This window comes from Thunnus thynnus, chromosome 11, assembly GCF_963924715.1.
Source record: "Thunnus thynnus chromosome 11, fThuThy2.1, whole genome shotgun sequence".
In the NCBI taxonomy this organism is placed as follows: domain Eukaryota; kingdom Metazoa; phylum Chordata; class Actinopteri; order Scombriformes; family Scombridae; genus Thunnus; species Thunnus thynnus.
The window spans coordinates 3497907-3514408 of NC_089527.1; the positions used below are offsets into that span (position 1 = coordinate 3497907).

Consider the following 16502-nt stretch of genomic DNA (forward strand, 5'->3'; position numbering starts at 1 on the left):
GACATAGCAGGCAGGGTGAATTGATCAGTATTGACTTGTATTTACTGTAGCCAGCAACAGCAACCACAAGTTAAGAGACAAAAACGTCAACATGAGGTCAATATTGGCCCAAAATTACGGCTTTTCAGAAGACAATAAGCCTTCATCCTGGAAACAAAAGCCTCTAGAATAGCAGAAATGTATTCATCTAGCAGGGAGGGAGGGAGGAAGGGAGGAAGGGAGGGAGGGAGGGTAAACAAGCCAAACCAACCCCTTCCTGAGGCTAAGCCATTGTGCCAGCTCGCTAATTTCCGCCTCCTGGTCAGGCGTTGTTGATTCCAGGAGACTCTCTCTCTCTAACTGAGCGGCTGGAGGGGTGGTGGTGGTGGTGGTGGTGATGGGGGGGAAGTGTAATCCTTGGCCTTTTCACTGGCCTGTAATGATTCCGGAGCTCGGCGGCTAATAGGGCATTATCGGGGCCCCCGCCTGGCCGGACAGCTGATTAATGTCGGAGGAGATGACACGGGGCCCGGCCGGGGCCTGATAAAAGGGCGTTGGAATTGGAGGGAGCAGGATGATGAACGAGCTACAGAGCCCACGCCCGTGTCTCATTAGCGCGCCCCTGCTCTTTGGTGTTGAGCTAATGTAGCGCGTCGGCGCTGCGGCTGGCGTGGGCCGCTCAGGGGAAGAGCGGCGTGGGCTCTGAGGAGAGAGAGAGAGAGAGAGGTGACGGCAAAGAGGAAGTGGACTAGAGAGAGAGAGAGGGAGATGATAGTGACCTGTCTGGCAGCGGGAGCTAATTGACTTTCACACACACTTCCATGATAACGGCGTGTTGAGTAACTGTGTCCAAACTAATCCAGATAGATTTGAAAATGCATCTTTTTACTGTTTTAGCTCATTCCACAAATACTGAGGCAGCCTCCCAGTGAAAACTAGTGATTTTAGATGGTGTTCAGTGTGAAATACCAGTGACAATCCATGTGCAGCAGACGATGAGCCGACATCATATTGATCCAAGGAGCTTTACAACAATATCATACTATCAAACAACACTTTGACTCATACGTGAATATATGGTCTGTGTTGCATCAACACACATTTCTGTGCTGCTGCAACCTATTAGTGTTTGTGAAGAACCAATGTGTTGTTGAAGTTGTGGAGTTATAAAACAGTTACAATTCACACATTAAAATGTAATTTGGTTGGTTTATTAGACTTTATTAGACAGCTTGCAGTGTTTAAACAGCACAGTGACACCTTGGTTTAAACGCCTCTACTGGACTGATGGATGTAAACTATGGAAGTCAAAACTTATTTTCCTACTGCTGTCATACACCATGAATTGGTTGTTTTAGCTAACGTTAGCAAACATCCAGCAGAAACAGAGCAACATTAGCATTTATTTGGAATGATGCTTTTATTCAGCTGATAAGTCTGAACATTAGAGTCTCTTTTAGCTTTTTTGTCTCCACTGAGTCCTAGCTCAGCTTTACTCTACATCATTTGGTCCAATATGAACTCTGACAGGTCCTCAATCCTCCATGTTGTGGTCCTGGTCTTGAAGAGGAAGACTTTAATAGTTTCAGTTTATTTTGAGCTCATCAAACTGGACACAGAAAACTGAGAGCAGGTCATATTATTCCATGTTGTAACAGTGCAAGCAACTATTATTTTCATCATCAATTATATTCTTAAATAATCCATTGATTGTTCAGCGTAGAATGTCAGAAAATAGTGAAAAAATCATTATTATTATTATTATTCCCTGAGGCTCAAGTGAACATATTCAGATGTTTTGTCTGAGCAACAGTCAAAAACACAACGATGTTGAGTTTACGATCATAGAAAACTGTAAAACTAACAAAGATTCACATTTGAGAAGCTGCTGCCAGAGAAAGTTTTGACATTTTTTGCTTTAAAAAATGACTTAAACGATTAATCAGTTGTCAAAAGTGTTGCCAGTTAGTTTTCTGCCCAGCTCTCGAGTATTATCATGTATACTGGGAGTCAATAGAGGCCCGGCAACACTTTTCCCCCGAGACCTCATAGGACGTTAATCTAGACATAATATACATAATATATACATAATAATTTCATTTGTTGTTAAGAGTTAAGGTTTTTTTTAAAGCCTTTAGTTTTCCGAGACACTATATTGAGCTAAATCTTGCTATCATGCTGTTAACCTTTAGCTTTAGCTTAGCTCGCCAGTGACAGCAGCACCTCTGTGTACAGAGAAGTCGCCGTTCAGAGTTTATGCTGTTAAAAAACTTTATGACAGCCGTTAAAACAGTTGTGATTGGACCTCGTCCACAATGTGAATTTGTGAGTGTTTGCGAGTGTGTCTGCATGTCGTGTGTGTGTGTGTGTGTGTGTGTGTTTGTGTGTGTGTGTGTGTGTCTGCAGCACATGCTAAACATTTATGAGGATGTATCCTGTCTCATTTACTGCCACCAGCTGTACGCCCACCTCCCCCCCCCCACCCCCAACACCACCACCACCACCACCCCTTCTCACCCGCCCATAAAAAGCCAATTACATTCAGGGCTACGGAGCTCATTGATACCTAATTAGATTATTGTTAAGGGTGCTGTTGCCCTCGTGGCTGGGGTTGGCTGGGGTGGAGGGTGGGGGAGGTGGGGGGGCGATGTGACAGCATCTGAGTGACACCAGAAGTGATAGGGGGCGTTGTCACAGGCTGAACCCCTGACCCCGGCCCGCATCTGAGGGGTCACAGAGCCAAGCAGGACAGATTGAAAACACGCTGCGCCGGGGAAGATAGGCTACCTCAAGACCTAGAGAATACTTTCACATTCAAATGAGGACGAGCACCCCGTCTGCTTGTGGTCCTACTGCAGCCCCTCCACCCCCCCCCCCCCATCCTCACCAACACTAACACCCACATACATGTAAACATTTTGGCAACTACAAATACGTTAATTAACAACATTTTCTCATTATGTTGAGAGAGAAGCATTATATTTCTATGCTTGCACTGTTGATTTCTGGTTGACATATGTGATGTGCTGTTGTGTGTGGCTTTGTATTTTGTATAATGTATCCTGTGTATTTTTTTGCTTTGTACTGTTTGTCATTGTGCTGTTATATGTTTTAATTATAAGGGACTGCAAATTAGCTTTAAAGCTAACTCTGGTGCATCAAATGTTAACATTTATGTTTAAAACTGTACATTGTCCCAATAAATACAATACAACATATTTTCTGTTGCAATTTAGTCATATATGAACATGTCACAAACCGACTTCCTGTACGTTTCATTTCATATTCTTGTACAGTGAAGCGATTGCAACACTGTGGTATCACTTATTGGCAAAGCTTTGCCAAGTAGGTGTTATGACGTAACACTATGGATGAGTGGAAATACATTTTGTGCATCAGCAGAATAACACATTAATGAAATGGCAGTGACATCCACAGCTCTAGAAAAACCTCTTAAAAAGACATCACCATCGAGTAATTGTGTACAGAATAATAATGAGCCAAAGATTGAGCCCTGTGGGGCTCCACCAGGGACTTCCTGTTCTAAAAATAAGAATAATTGGATTAGTCAGTGAATAAAGGATACAGTCGACGGTGTTAGAAGAGCAGAGCACGCTACACGGAGGTGTGTTTGAAGGGTAAATGGGTACAGTGCGGTGTCTTTTGAGAAAAAAAAAAACCTCCAGCAGTGATTCACTGTGGGTGGCAGAGCAGCACAGTTGTTTAGGGATATATGACCCCATGGGGGGGTCAAAGGTTTATTAAAGAACCAGTAAGTACTTGTTCAAAATAGAGCCCTGACCCATTACCCTCTCTCCCCACCCCCCACCTGCTCTGCACACACACACACACACACACACACACACACACACACACACACACACACATTGCACCTGTTCAGGAAATGGTAGATGAGCACACTGCAGCTTCTCCACCTTAATGACATGGATTCATTCATCATGAATCATAGATATGTGTTGTATATTTGTATTATTTTACACACACATATAATACTTTTTGTCGCGGGATTCGTGAGGTTTAAGCTCCTTCAAAATAAATGTTTTGTCATGGCAACCAAAGCCGCCAACAGATGCTTAATAATTTTAGATCATATTAATATTAAGTTAAATAATTTAGGTCCATTCTCAGTCACTAAGAATAAAAGCTAACATGTGCTGTGCAGATTTACAGATAAATATTTAACTTGAAATAAACAATGAATGTAATTAAATAAGCTAATATGTTAAATGTCTTTCATTTTCTTCTAACTTAAAATGAGTTTAAATTTAAAGTGTACAAGAACAAACAAAACGAAAAGCACACACAACCTGCAGGTCAGACTCCACCGATGTGTTTCATGCGTATCCAGCGATGAGAGATTCACATCACATACATACTGTATGATGGATAATGACGGATATCTGTCTTTCACAAGCAGCCATAACAAACCTGTCCGTTACGCCGTTAGCCGAGCTGTGTTCAGTCTGATTCGAGTTTCGTTGGTCGGCTCAGATTATCATTCAAAAAGCGTCAATTTCTCTCTAGAAATACTAAGTCAGTCATTCGTCAAGTCATTCTGGTCTCAATCTCTAAATTCAGACCCTCTAATAAGTGTGCTGGTGGCCGTTTTGGAAATTATTGCTCTGTTAATAAGATTTGAAGACTTATAGTAGCTCTGATGTCTGCTGTGTGGGTGTTGATTGACAGCTGTGTTTGACAGTTGACTCACACTGAGTTGCACTATTGTTGTAATATTTCACTAAGTTTAATGTTACTTGATTATGTTAGCTGCCCTGTTAGCACAATTTAGCTAAATAGCTAACGTTAGCTCAAGTGTGCAGCACTGAGTGTTCCCAGTAAGCTAGCGTTAGCTTGGGTCCGAGGTAGCAGGACGTGAAAGGCAACACCCTGCACTCCTTATCTGGAAGCTCCTGGCTCTGAACGGTAAAGATGGCGCTAACCATAAGCTGCAACTCTGAGTTTCAAACCAGCTACAATGAAGCCAACAGGTGACATCACACCTCGCTACGTCTATCTGCATATACAGGCTGTGATTGACAGCTGAGATGTTTCAGCATTTCTTTGAGCTGTTTATCGTCTCGCTGCTCTGACGCTCGCTGTTCTTCTGACTGCTGAGCTCCTGAAAAAGCCAGAAAGCGTGTTGCGTTACTATGACAACCAGCAACCATGAGTGGATGCATAATAAAAGCAGAGTAAGCAGAGTTTTAAATAGGATGATTTTGATATCCTGATATTCTTTTTTATTTTTGTAACATACAATTTAGTTAAAGTAAATGTCGCCAACGTTATTAAAAACACACAATAACAGAACAATATGATTCTTCCTCAAAGTGCCCCAGAACACTGGGAACCACAGATGTGCAGTATAGTGTATAGTGAATGTGAACACTTTGTCATGTATGAATATGATCCTATGAGGTTCTTCCATCTGTTCATCACATTATTGTGTTTATTATTTCAGAATACATTCACAGATTGGTGGTTGAACTCCAGGTGAAATTAGATTTTACTGTCGCACACATGAAGTACCAGTGCAATGAAATGCAGTCTAGCATTAGCATTAGCATTAGCATTGGCAACATAGAGAATGAACCAGTGGGTAGTGATGGTAGATGTAACTGATTTGTCCAGACATGTTCAAGACACACTATCCAAATAATTTAAGACAAGGTTTATTACATCAGGATAAACAACTTTAGATGTATCACCCATCTCATTTACAAGGGGGTCCAGAAAATACTCAGGAAAAAAAGATATAAAAAACAATTCAAGACCCAATAATACAACAACACGACAATTAAAAATGAAGTAACAGAAACAGAAGAGCAACAACCTTAGAATAGACACTATCGAAGAAAAATGATTAATCTATAAAGTAACAGTCAGTGCCAAACAACAACAGAAACGAATATTCACAGGTAAATTATTCCAATCGTATTATGCTTTGAATAATAATTTTGTTTTTTCCACAAAAAAGTTCAATTACATCCTTAGAAATTCTTGTAAAATTGTAAAATCCAGAATCTATGAATCTGCAAATATGTTTTGCAAAACGTCTCCAACTTCACTGTTTCCACATCACACTTGTATAAGTCGCACGCTCGACCACGATTGGCTCCAAACTATTTGTGATGTCACAAATCCTGCTCGTGTGTTAAATTGAGAAACATCCAACATGTTTTTAAGTGGAGGGAGACTTTAAAAAAACTACATTCATATGCACAAAAACATTTTTTTCTTTGGGTAAATGAGGTTTTAAAGGCCTTTGAGACATGTCCAGAACTAATTACTGGTTAATACTAGAATATCTGCCCTAAACGTCAGCTATCAGTAACATCAGGCCGATAAAGATTTGAAAAGAGGCGAGTGGGCGCTGTGACATGTAAACCCTGATACAGACTGTTGTCATCACATCTCTGACATCAAGTTGTATCAGCAAGGTCAAGCTCTGCCTTGGATCACTGAATCTGACCTCCCCACCTCCCCCTGAAACACAAACCAGACTTCTTTTTTCCCACCCCAAAGCAACTAAAGAGGGGAACAAGAGTTTCTCAAAGTCATATTAAAAGAGGCTCAGGCTCTCCTGTGAAGCATTGATGTCTAGACGGCTCCTCTTCCCATGAAAGGCTCAGAGGCCTCGTCCCTCACGCTCATCCTCTCCTCCTTTTGTCCCGTCCCTGTGTCCCTCCACCTTCCCCGCTGGCACAGGACAATTACCAGCCAGCGCTACTTCCTAAACGTGTCGTCGGGGGGCTGAGCGATTCCCCCGCCGGGGCCCCGGCAGCCAGGGTCCGAGGGCGGGACCCCCGTGATCGACCATGCAGAGCCGCGACACAAGAGAACGGCTGGCTGCTCTCCAAGGCCTGGCGGATGCAGGTGTCAATCATGGCGGGAGAGGACAACAGGAGAAAAATGACCCTGATGATGACAGTAAGGCTGAATATTTATCTGGCGCTGGTCGTGATATTACCACATTGTGTGTTTCAGGCGATCCCGGTTCGATCTTGATTAGAAATCTTTCTTCATGTAAGAGCATACGTATCCGCCATAGGTTTACAGCTTTTTTTTTTTTCCTCCCCAAATTGGATCCTGCGCTGTATCCCTGGGCTTATCACTAGCTAATGACTACATCGGCACACCAGCGAGGGGGAGGTCCAACAGTGTGTCTCGGTCTTTTCATGCCAGAGGGGCCTCCGCCACAAAAGGCGCTCCACAAAAGACCACTCTTATTCTCTCATTATTGACACCCTTAATTGTTTGTGCTGTCTGATAATGGCCCTCAAAGCCTCGCCATATCAGCAATAACCTTCTGTCTCAGTTGTATGGGGAGGATCGGGGTGGGGAGGAGGAGGGCGGGGGGGGGGCGGCGGTGGTTGGATACTGTAGCCTCTGTCTGATTCTGAGCCATATCCTCACTGCTGGGGGACTGAAATAAATGTTGAACCGTCATCAAGGGTTTTGAGCTGCCACTTTCACAAGGTTGAAGCGCTCTTGTATTCATAAGCGTTTGCCCGAAATTTGTGCACGAAATGCGTGTGAATTCTCAAACCCCTCCGGAGGTCATCAGGGAATCCCATTTCCATATTGTTTATTAGCAGCTTTGTGTGTGTGTGTGTGTTTGCCAGCGCTGCTGCCGTTCGAATGCTGAACCACGGGCGCTGTGCGATATTGTTGTCTTATTAATTACGTGCGGGGGTGTAAGTACAAATCTCTTGATACGTCAAGGCACGGTCTTCAAACGCGCTGCTTTATTATGAGAGGAAACGTTAGCCTTAATTAAACGACACACTTTTATTAGCGCGGCGTGTAATGGCGGCTTCCATCCCTGTCAGCGGTGACTGCCTGACGCTGGTGGTTATGCCAGTCAATGGCCTTTAAGAAATAAAAACTGTCTAATCCCATTTCAACTTGTGTAATTAGAGGGAATGCTCTTGTCATTAGTCAGGCGCAAATTGCCCACTTACCCTGGCTTATAAATATTTAAGAGACACTTCTTATAAATTGTTAGGGTATTGAAAGGAATTTTGCCTGAAAGCAAATTAATAAGTTATTTATGAGGAGTGTTAATCAGTTATCTTTTTGCATTCATAGCTGTAACACAGTGTTTATTTGAGCAGGTCTGTTCATTGACAAAAAAAAAACAGCCGATAATAACAAGCATCTGCAGACAAGTTGAGCTGAACTGAAACTTTTGGTCTCTGGAACACAAAGTAAAACACACACACACATTACAATAACAATGTTTTCTATTTACATAAGTCTTATATTTTTTTGTCTGTTCTAAAAATGACATGTTCTCTGATTGAGATGAGAAGGTAATATTCTGTGATTATGTAAATATTTATAATTTCTAAAGTTTTCCTGCTGGACACCAGATGTCTCCTCAGTGTTTGTGCTTCAAGTTTACACATCACACTTTTTTCACCACGATTGGCTCCAAACTAGTCACTAAGTACACGTGTTAAACTGAGATTTATAAGGTGAGTTCAGATAAACTTTCCTCCTTCAGCAGATGTGACAAACTCTGCACAGAGAAGAAGAAGAATGTTTTTGAGTGGAGGGGAACTTTAAAAGTAGCAGCAAATGTCCAGTGTAAATTTTAGAGGGACTGAAATGATGAATATTCATTGATAGTTGTAAATCAATTGAGGATTTATCTCATAATTATGAGAAAAGATCTCTTGATTATGACTCATAGTGAGTTAATAAAATAGTAAAACTGACATAAATCAGTAATGCTAATGTATGCTAAATCGTCACTTTAGCATACATTAGCATTAGCATGCCACATTCGCGAATTAGTATACGCAAATTATCCATATTCCCATTTCAAAATATAGAACATAGAAACTCAGGACTCTCTAGAGGTTTATATTGTGACCATCAGTTTCAATTATCTCAGCTTCATTTCTGAAAAATCACGTTTTGTCTGTCTTTTATTTTGGTGGATGGCTAAGAATACTACAGTACCCATGAGCCTCGGCCGCTGTTGCTATGGAGAAGAAGCCATGAGCATGAATCAAAGCGGTAATGAATTCAAAACGCTGAACCCAGAAATTTGAAATGAGCTGATTCACTCTGCAGATTGTAAAATTAGTATTTTTAGTAGTATTAGTTTTTGGTTTTCAATATCGTAACTTTCAACGTTAGCGGCGCACATGGCAGAATTTTAAGCTTGGTGATTGGCCGTTTCTTGCTGAAATGCACTTTGGGAGTCGTAGTTAACTTCTATCCTGACATTTTGATGTCCCTTTGACTTTTTAATAAAGAACCAGATATATTCTAATGTAGTTTTTTAGAGTTTAATGCTGAAAACGTAGAAGAGCCCAAAGCTTGAGTCACATAACATTTTTTATGGGAAATATTAACAGGATTTTTACTTCCAGAACCAGGTTGCCTGAACTAGCTCCTCTCACTAGGCTCTGCTACACAGTGATCAAACTGTGTAATTACAACTTCCGGATCAGTCACGTGATGCACACCGGCCCAAAAAAGCATTTTTCCTGCACACAATCATTGGAAAAGGAGCAGCTGTAAAACGGTGAATACATTTCTTTAATTGTCACAACTCAATCAGAATTTGATCCATTCGGTCTGATAATATTTGGAAAGTGTAGAAGAGCCGCAGGATTAAACGATTTTATCACCATTCAAGTGAGCGGAGGGCCAATCAGAAGTTAGCGGGCTCGGCCAGCGGAAGTCTGTAGTGAGCGCGCTCCATGGACCCAGTGATCAGGAAGTGTGAGCAACATCCAGGTAACGTCTTTTAGGCTTCATGCACCACTGAGCAGCTTTCATAGGAATGAACAAGGCGCCATCTTTAAGTCCAGATCTCATAATACATCCATGGTGAGCAGTTGTAAAGGACCCCTGTCCTTGCTGAGTCGTCCTGGCTAGTGCCTGTTTCACTCGTTCACCCGGCTAATACTTCATCAGCAAATGTACAAGTAGTTGTACAAGTACAAACAGCTGTGTAGTTGTACTGTGAGCTGTATTATATAAAGTCATAATTTTCTGTTATACCTGGTGAAGGTGGAGCTAATTATAACTACTGTTGGCTACTTTAATCTACAACAACATATCATTTTCTATAAATTGATCATATCTTCCACACGTAAAATATTTATCACCAAAGCCACCAGTTAAAAAAGTAGAAATGTAATGTAAACGTAATTTCCACTGCTACCTGCACCTACATGCTACAACATTCCTTCACAGGTATTCATATCAGTTGTTTTATATTTGATGATAATTTATATGTTAGTAGCAGAACCTTGCTGTGATTGCAGAGCCTCCATCGGGCCACAGCGGTAACAAAACTGTTTCAACTGCGCTGTTGTCACCTTAAATACCGCCGGTCACACGGCGGCAGCAGGAGGGATGATATGCACCGAGCACAGGGAGGTTGCTGAGGTGACAGTGGGAAAACTGAACAGGTCTATTTGTAGTGGCTGCACCACAGAGGGGGTTTTCAACACCCCCGATGAGTGAAGATAATCTAGGGGGCAATATGAGTTCCTCCTCTGTCTAGACAGTACTGCTGGAGTGGAAGCTGCGGTGTTATGAACAAATAGGGCAAGAATACGTACAAATGAACTTGTACTACATTGTAAATTTCTCATAGACCTTCAGTACAAAGTCCAGAGATCGTGATACGTAGCAGAATAAGCTGGCGAAGCTGTAAACAGAACCATGTTCCTGCACATGCTCAGTAGCGTCTGCCTTACACAGAACTACTCTCCAGAGACTGAAAACGTGATGCTGTTATTATTCTTTGCAGCCGTTTCTAAACAAACTAACAAGACCAAACTCTTCATGACGAAGGAACATGTCACCCAGTGATTTTAATAGTTTTTGGACAACAACGGAGGAATAAGATATATCAAGCTTTGGATACACACATATCAGTTCATTGAGAGAGTCCTTTAAATTTGATGAAATGCTATTGAGCTCCATCCCTGGCGTTGTGCAGGTATACTGTAGTAAACGTCTCTCGTGGGGTTTGGATGGGAGTCGTCAGCCTGCAGCCCACCCACATTTACAGAATGTGAGAGCAGCGGCTGAGTCTCTGACCCTCTCTGCATTCCTCACTCTCTCTATTACGACTCCCTCCGATCACACACATTCACACTCGCGGGGCCTCCGTGCTCCTGCCGTTGCTTTTTGATGTGAGGGTGGGTTTAGCGAGACTGCATGTGAGCGGTTTGCCTCGTATGACCCAAACAGTTGTTTTCATTTGCATGTTTCACTCGCCGACAGCAGCGCACACATACAGTATATATATATCTATATATATATTCAGTCACCTCTGTGTCTTCACGAGTGTCAGCAGCAGTCGGCCGATCTGTCAGTGCTGCCTGAGTGGATCAAGTAAAGCTATAAGTGACCTTATAACAGCATCTGACGGCACTTCAATCCCAGCCGCAGCAGAGCGGCTGGATCCTCTTACACGTCCTGTTGGTCTGTAACTCATTCAGGGCGTCGACGGTGATGAAACAGGCTCCTTTTTCCTGACCCGCACCTCTGCTGCCATTTCTGCCAGCCGAGAGCCCCCCCCTCACTTCCACCTCAACATGCTCCCGACACAGCTGGCAAACAAGCTGCCGGACAGCTTCTTCTTTCTTAAGGTGGAATTATGGTTCTCCGGGCTCGGAGACGTTCGTGTTGATGTGTCTTTTATATACTCGTATGTAGCACGCTTATGTTTGTTTTTGTCTCCAGCAGTCACCTCTCTTGACGAGCAGGTTGTCGAGATTTGGAAGGTGTTTACATTGGCTCCTCTGCAAGTCTCTACGATTACCCATAACACCCTTCTCAGCGTAAAGGAGGGTGGGCACTCTTCTTAACTGTATCTGCACCTATTTGCCTGTAAATCCGCTTTATTGTGTGTGATTATAAAGTTCTGACATCACTTCCTCGTTAGCTGCTGCTTCAGTTCTTTCTGCAGCTCTTTCTGAAAAAGTGAAAAATGTTCCTGAAAGGTTTAATAATAATAATAATAATAATAATAATAAACTTTATATCTATATATGTACTTTCATGTTTGTCACATTAAGTGTTTCCATCCACCTGCTTTTATTCACATTTTCAATTTAGCCGTTTAGAGCAGAACCACAGAACATTAAAAAAAGAAAAAGTAGAAATATTGCAGGAAGGTTTTTCTTCACGTCTGAGGTGTAAAAATCGGTGAGTGGAGAAAAATAAACTGGAAACAGACACGAATCATGTGACTGGAAACGTCACTGAAGAGCATCCGTGTGGAGCGATGATGAGGAGACTGTAACCTTCCTCACATCAATACATGAAACTAACAAAAATCTCATATTTCCGTCACGGTTTCCCATCGTTTGAGCTTTGACTGCCGCTCTTTTAATAACGTCACTTCTTACAGGATTAAATCTCATGCTCATATGATAATTGTGAACTTGTCCTTTAATCACACTTATTCTTGTGTGTTCTGGTACAACTCCATTTCTCTACGTTCAGCAGTGAGTTTTCAGGATTGTTGTGGCTAACCGGCTCCCGCTACCATCACCGTTAGCTTAGCCGTTAGCCGCTAACTTAAAAGTCCTGAAAACTGTCATTTTAAGGCAGTTAATGAGTTTAACTGAATATTTAACGGTTTGTTTCTTATGCGTTGAACCTTTTGAGTCCTTTAGATTTTAACCTTGTGTGTTTTTTTTTTTTTTTTGGGGATATTTTTGTGTTACATAATTGATTATATTATTTATTAATACATATAGCCTTAACTAGACTGTGTTTTCTTTAAAATTTAATTTGACTATTTTGATTTAAATGAATTATGTTAATGAGAATTGTGAATGTTGTAGAACAAAGATTTAAGAACTTTTGAGGTTAATTACCTGGTCGGGGTGTTTTTTGTCCCATCAGGTTTGCTTCGATGGCGAACTTCCTCCGAATGTCTGGAAATTGGATTTAATTCCCTCACAGAGTGCAGCAGAACGAACTGAACTCTTTTCCTTTGAACTTCTGAACTCAAACTGAACTCTTTGGACTCGAGGACAAAATCCTGTTTTTGTGTTTTGTATTTATTTTGTTTTTTGGCATTATCGTGTCAGTTGTACTCAGACATCGAGCTCCTAAACGAGCCGATCTCCTGTCACCCATCTGGTCGTCGTAATCAAATTCTCATTTAACATCCAGATAATCACACGTGCTACATATGGGAAGCTTCAGGTTGTGGGTTGTTAGGTTTCTGCAGTGGAAAAAAAAAAAGCGTAAAATGTGATTTTGAATGAGGAACCCGGAAGTTCTGGTTTCATTTTGGCTCTCTGTAGTGACATCTCACATCAGTACATTTGGACAGGAAATGAATCTATCTTTGGCTTTTTCTCCTCAGCCTGAACCTGGAATTAATTACACTCGGTTGTCTCTTATATTGATGACTTGATGATTATTCTGCCACTGCTGTTGCCGTCGCATTTACAGGACAATACAACCTGCAGAACGTGCAATTTGTAAAGTATTAATTTCAGTGAAAATTACAAAGTATTATGTCGACTGCAGAGCCTCCATGATAACATTAATCACTTTTCTTCAACATCATCTTCAACCACATTAACGACTGGTTCATTACTTTATATTTGATGCCGTTTGTAGGCAAACCGTTGAAATCTCTCTGCATTAAAAGAATCCAGTTTAATAATGTCCAGGCTTGTTTGTGCACGAAATCACCCTCACTTGTCAGATCGCCACATTTGAATGTGGACACGTGAAAAGAACAGAAACGCTCGGCAATCCAGGAAATTGGTGTTGTTGACAGGTGTGTGTAGGAGAATGAAAGCAGGACAACAACAAAGAGATGAAAATGATTTTGAGTGCGGATAAATGGATGTGGTGCAGACGTGCCAACCAATTTGTTCATGCCAACTGCCTGAAATCTTTGAGATGAAACCCAGAGCAGAGCAGAGCTATTAGATTAAAGCACAACACCAGAAATCCTGAGTCATTCCTGCGTAAGCAAACTGGGCTAACACATAAAAGTAGCAATGCTTTGTAATAATATAACTGAGAGAAGGAAATAGGTGCAATTATCAAAGAAAGGGAAGGAGGATAAAGGCTAAAAGACAAGCAAGAAGAAAAAATCTCTTTTTTTTTGTTGTTTCTTTGGGTGGGGGAGGGGGTTAGGGGGGAGGGGGGGGGGTTCAGAGAGAAGGGTGCCTAATTTAAGACAGGCCAGAGGCCAGGTGTCCAGCTGGTGTTTCGATGGTGTGGCCTGGCAGCAAAGAGTAAACACACATTCCTGTCATAGGAATGCATGCATGTGTCCATGTGTAGCGCGCGTGTGTGTGCGTGTGTGTGTGTGTAGTTTACATATATTACCAAAGTCCTGTTTATTTGTGGAGGGAAAAGTATGAACCGATGCCACATATCACAGCATTTACAGCATAAACTGATCTTCAACGCCTGGATGGACCTTTAAAAGACAGAAAACTCAACAATAAAATAAAATACAGACAGAACAACACAAAACAAACAATATACAACCAATGATACAATAAAAGTACCATAAACAACAAGCAGCAGATCATTCGTGATCCCTCCAACAATCCCCAGCAGACACATTTAAACTAAAGCTGGTTTATTACACAGTAAATTATATGACATGAATACAGGAAGAATGTATTAACTGAAATATTATTAAAGATCCTCACCATACATGTTTATGACATGTAAAAATGCTCTATTATAATCAGTCTGATGTTTCCCCACAAATATGTGCATCATTAACACGTCTTAAAATGACAAAATACTCCATTTCCCTCATTGAATATGCAAATATTTTGATTGATTGAAAAGTTTAAAGATCCCCAACAGACGTGTTTTAAGACATCATAAAATACTCTTCTTAGACTGTATCTCTATCTTCTGATATGGTTTTTACATTTAAAAAAAAATAATTCAACTGCCTGGTTAAAACCTCTTAAACTCTCTTAAAACTGCTCCTCCCTCACTGGAAATCTATCTCAACTCTTGATCAATATGTCACAAGACGTCTCCATCCTAAGTGTTTTTGCACTTGATGCTTCAAGTTTCCACGTCACATTTGCACAAAAAAGTTCAATCACCTCGTTAGAAATTCTTGATATTTATCTGAAATCCAGAATAATGAATATGAGAAATAAGAGTAAATAAGAGGAAGAGGAGAAACTTTCCTCCTTCAGCAGATGAAAAACATTATTATCATTATTAACTTGCCTATATGTCAGTTTGACAAATATATCACTCCAGCACACACACATACACACCACAAACATGCTGCTATATACAGTCCACACACACACACACACACACACACACACACACACACACAGACTGCACAAACACAGGTGCATACAGCAGCAGCAGCAGGAGGAGGAGGAGGAGGGTGAGTTTTCTGGCTCTGCCTTTGCTCTCTATAATATACACAACATGCACACACAGTCTGGACATTCCTCACATATCCTCCCACCAGCCTGAAAAGTGGCCGCAGAGCTTCTGACCGCTGCTCCTGACCCCGCCGAGGACGCTGTGCAAACCTCCCACAGGCGGGACAGGTGGCGGCAGGAGGAGCTGATGGGAGCGGAGGGAAGAGCGGACCGTTTAAAACGGACTATGTGACCCGGCTCACCCCTTCGCTTCAGACCCTTGACCCCACCCCCGACCTCTTGAGGCACCTGCGCAAGCTGCTCCACGATATGTGGACAACCTGTTGCCATGCACCATCGAGCCTGATGCCAGGGTGAGTATAAACACGTGTATCTGTGTGCAGACTGTACATGAGTTAAAGTTTAGATTATTTAAACACAGACAGAGATGCACTGCAGCCTTTACTGACCCACGGAGAACATTAAGAAGGCTTTAAGTTCAGATACAGCAGACGTACTCAACAGGACCAGAACGTGACCCTTCTGAGTGACACCTCGCTACGTCATCTCAGCTGTCATCATTCAGCTGCTCGCTGCTCGCCGCCATGTTGGAGCTCTGGTTGATAAAAGTGTAAAATGTCTCGTTCAAAACTAGCCGATCAGAATAGAGAAAGGTTGACAGTGAAAAACGTGTTAAATAATGAATAATGAAGAGCAAAACGAAGGTAAGAACCAGTTGAAGTTGTGATGTCAAGACTCCAGCAGAATAATTATAAAATCAAACATTAAGAACTCATTAACGAACACTTCCTGCAGTCTTCCACCTTTTTACGCCAAAGTTTAAGTTCTTGGTTACACAACGAAGGCGTCACTTCTCCCGTTAATACAGAAATGCTGGTGATGTTCAGAGTTCTGAAATATCATCAATTATATGATGATCTGGGTGAATACTCTCTTCTGATTGGCCGGCAGGTGTGCACGTAGTTTAGCTCAAGTTTAATCACCGTTCTAAATTCATCCGCTACCCGACCTGTAACCATGGCAACATTAAAGAGCACAGCTGTCAAAGCTTACTCGTTATGAAGTTTTGAAGAACGAGACGCAGCAGAGGACGAAAAGACAGAGAAGAAGAGA

The 16502-nt window shown here is 41.8% G+C and overlaps 1 long non-coding RNA gene across 1 annotated transcript; it reads left to right on the plus strand.

Moving 5' to 3' along the window:
* Positions 1 to 2627: 2627 nt before the first annotated feature.
* LOC137192272 (uncharacterized) lies at positions 2628 to 13263 on the plus strand. Its single transcript, XR_010930549.1, has 2 exons — positions 2628 to 6930; positions 12892 to 13263. It is a non-coding gene; the product is annotated as an uncharacterized lncRNA (long non-coding RNA).
* The last annotated feature ends 3239 nt before the right edge of the window (positions 13264 to 16502 follow it).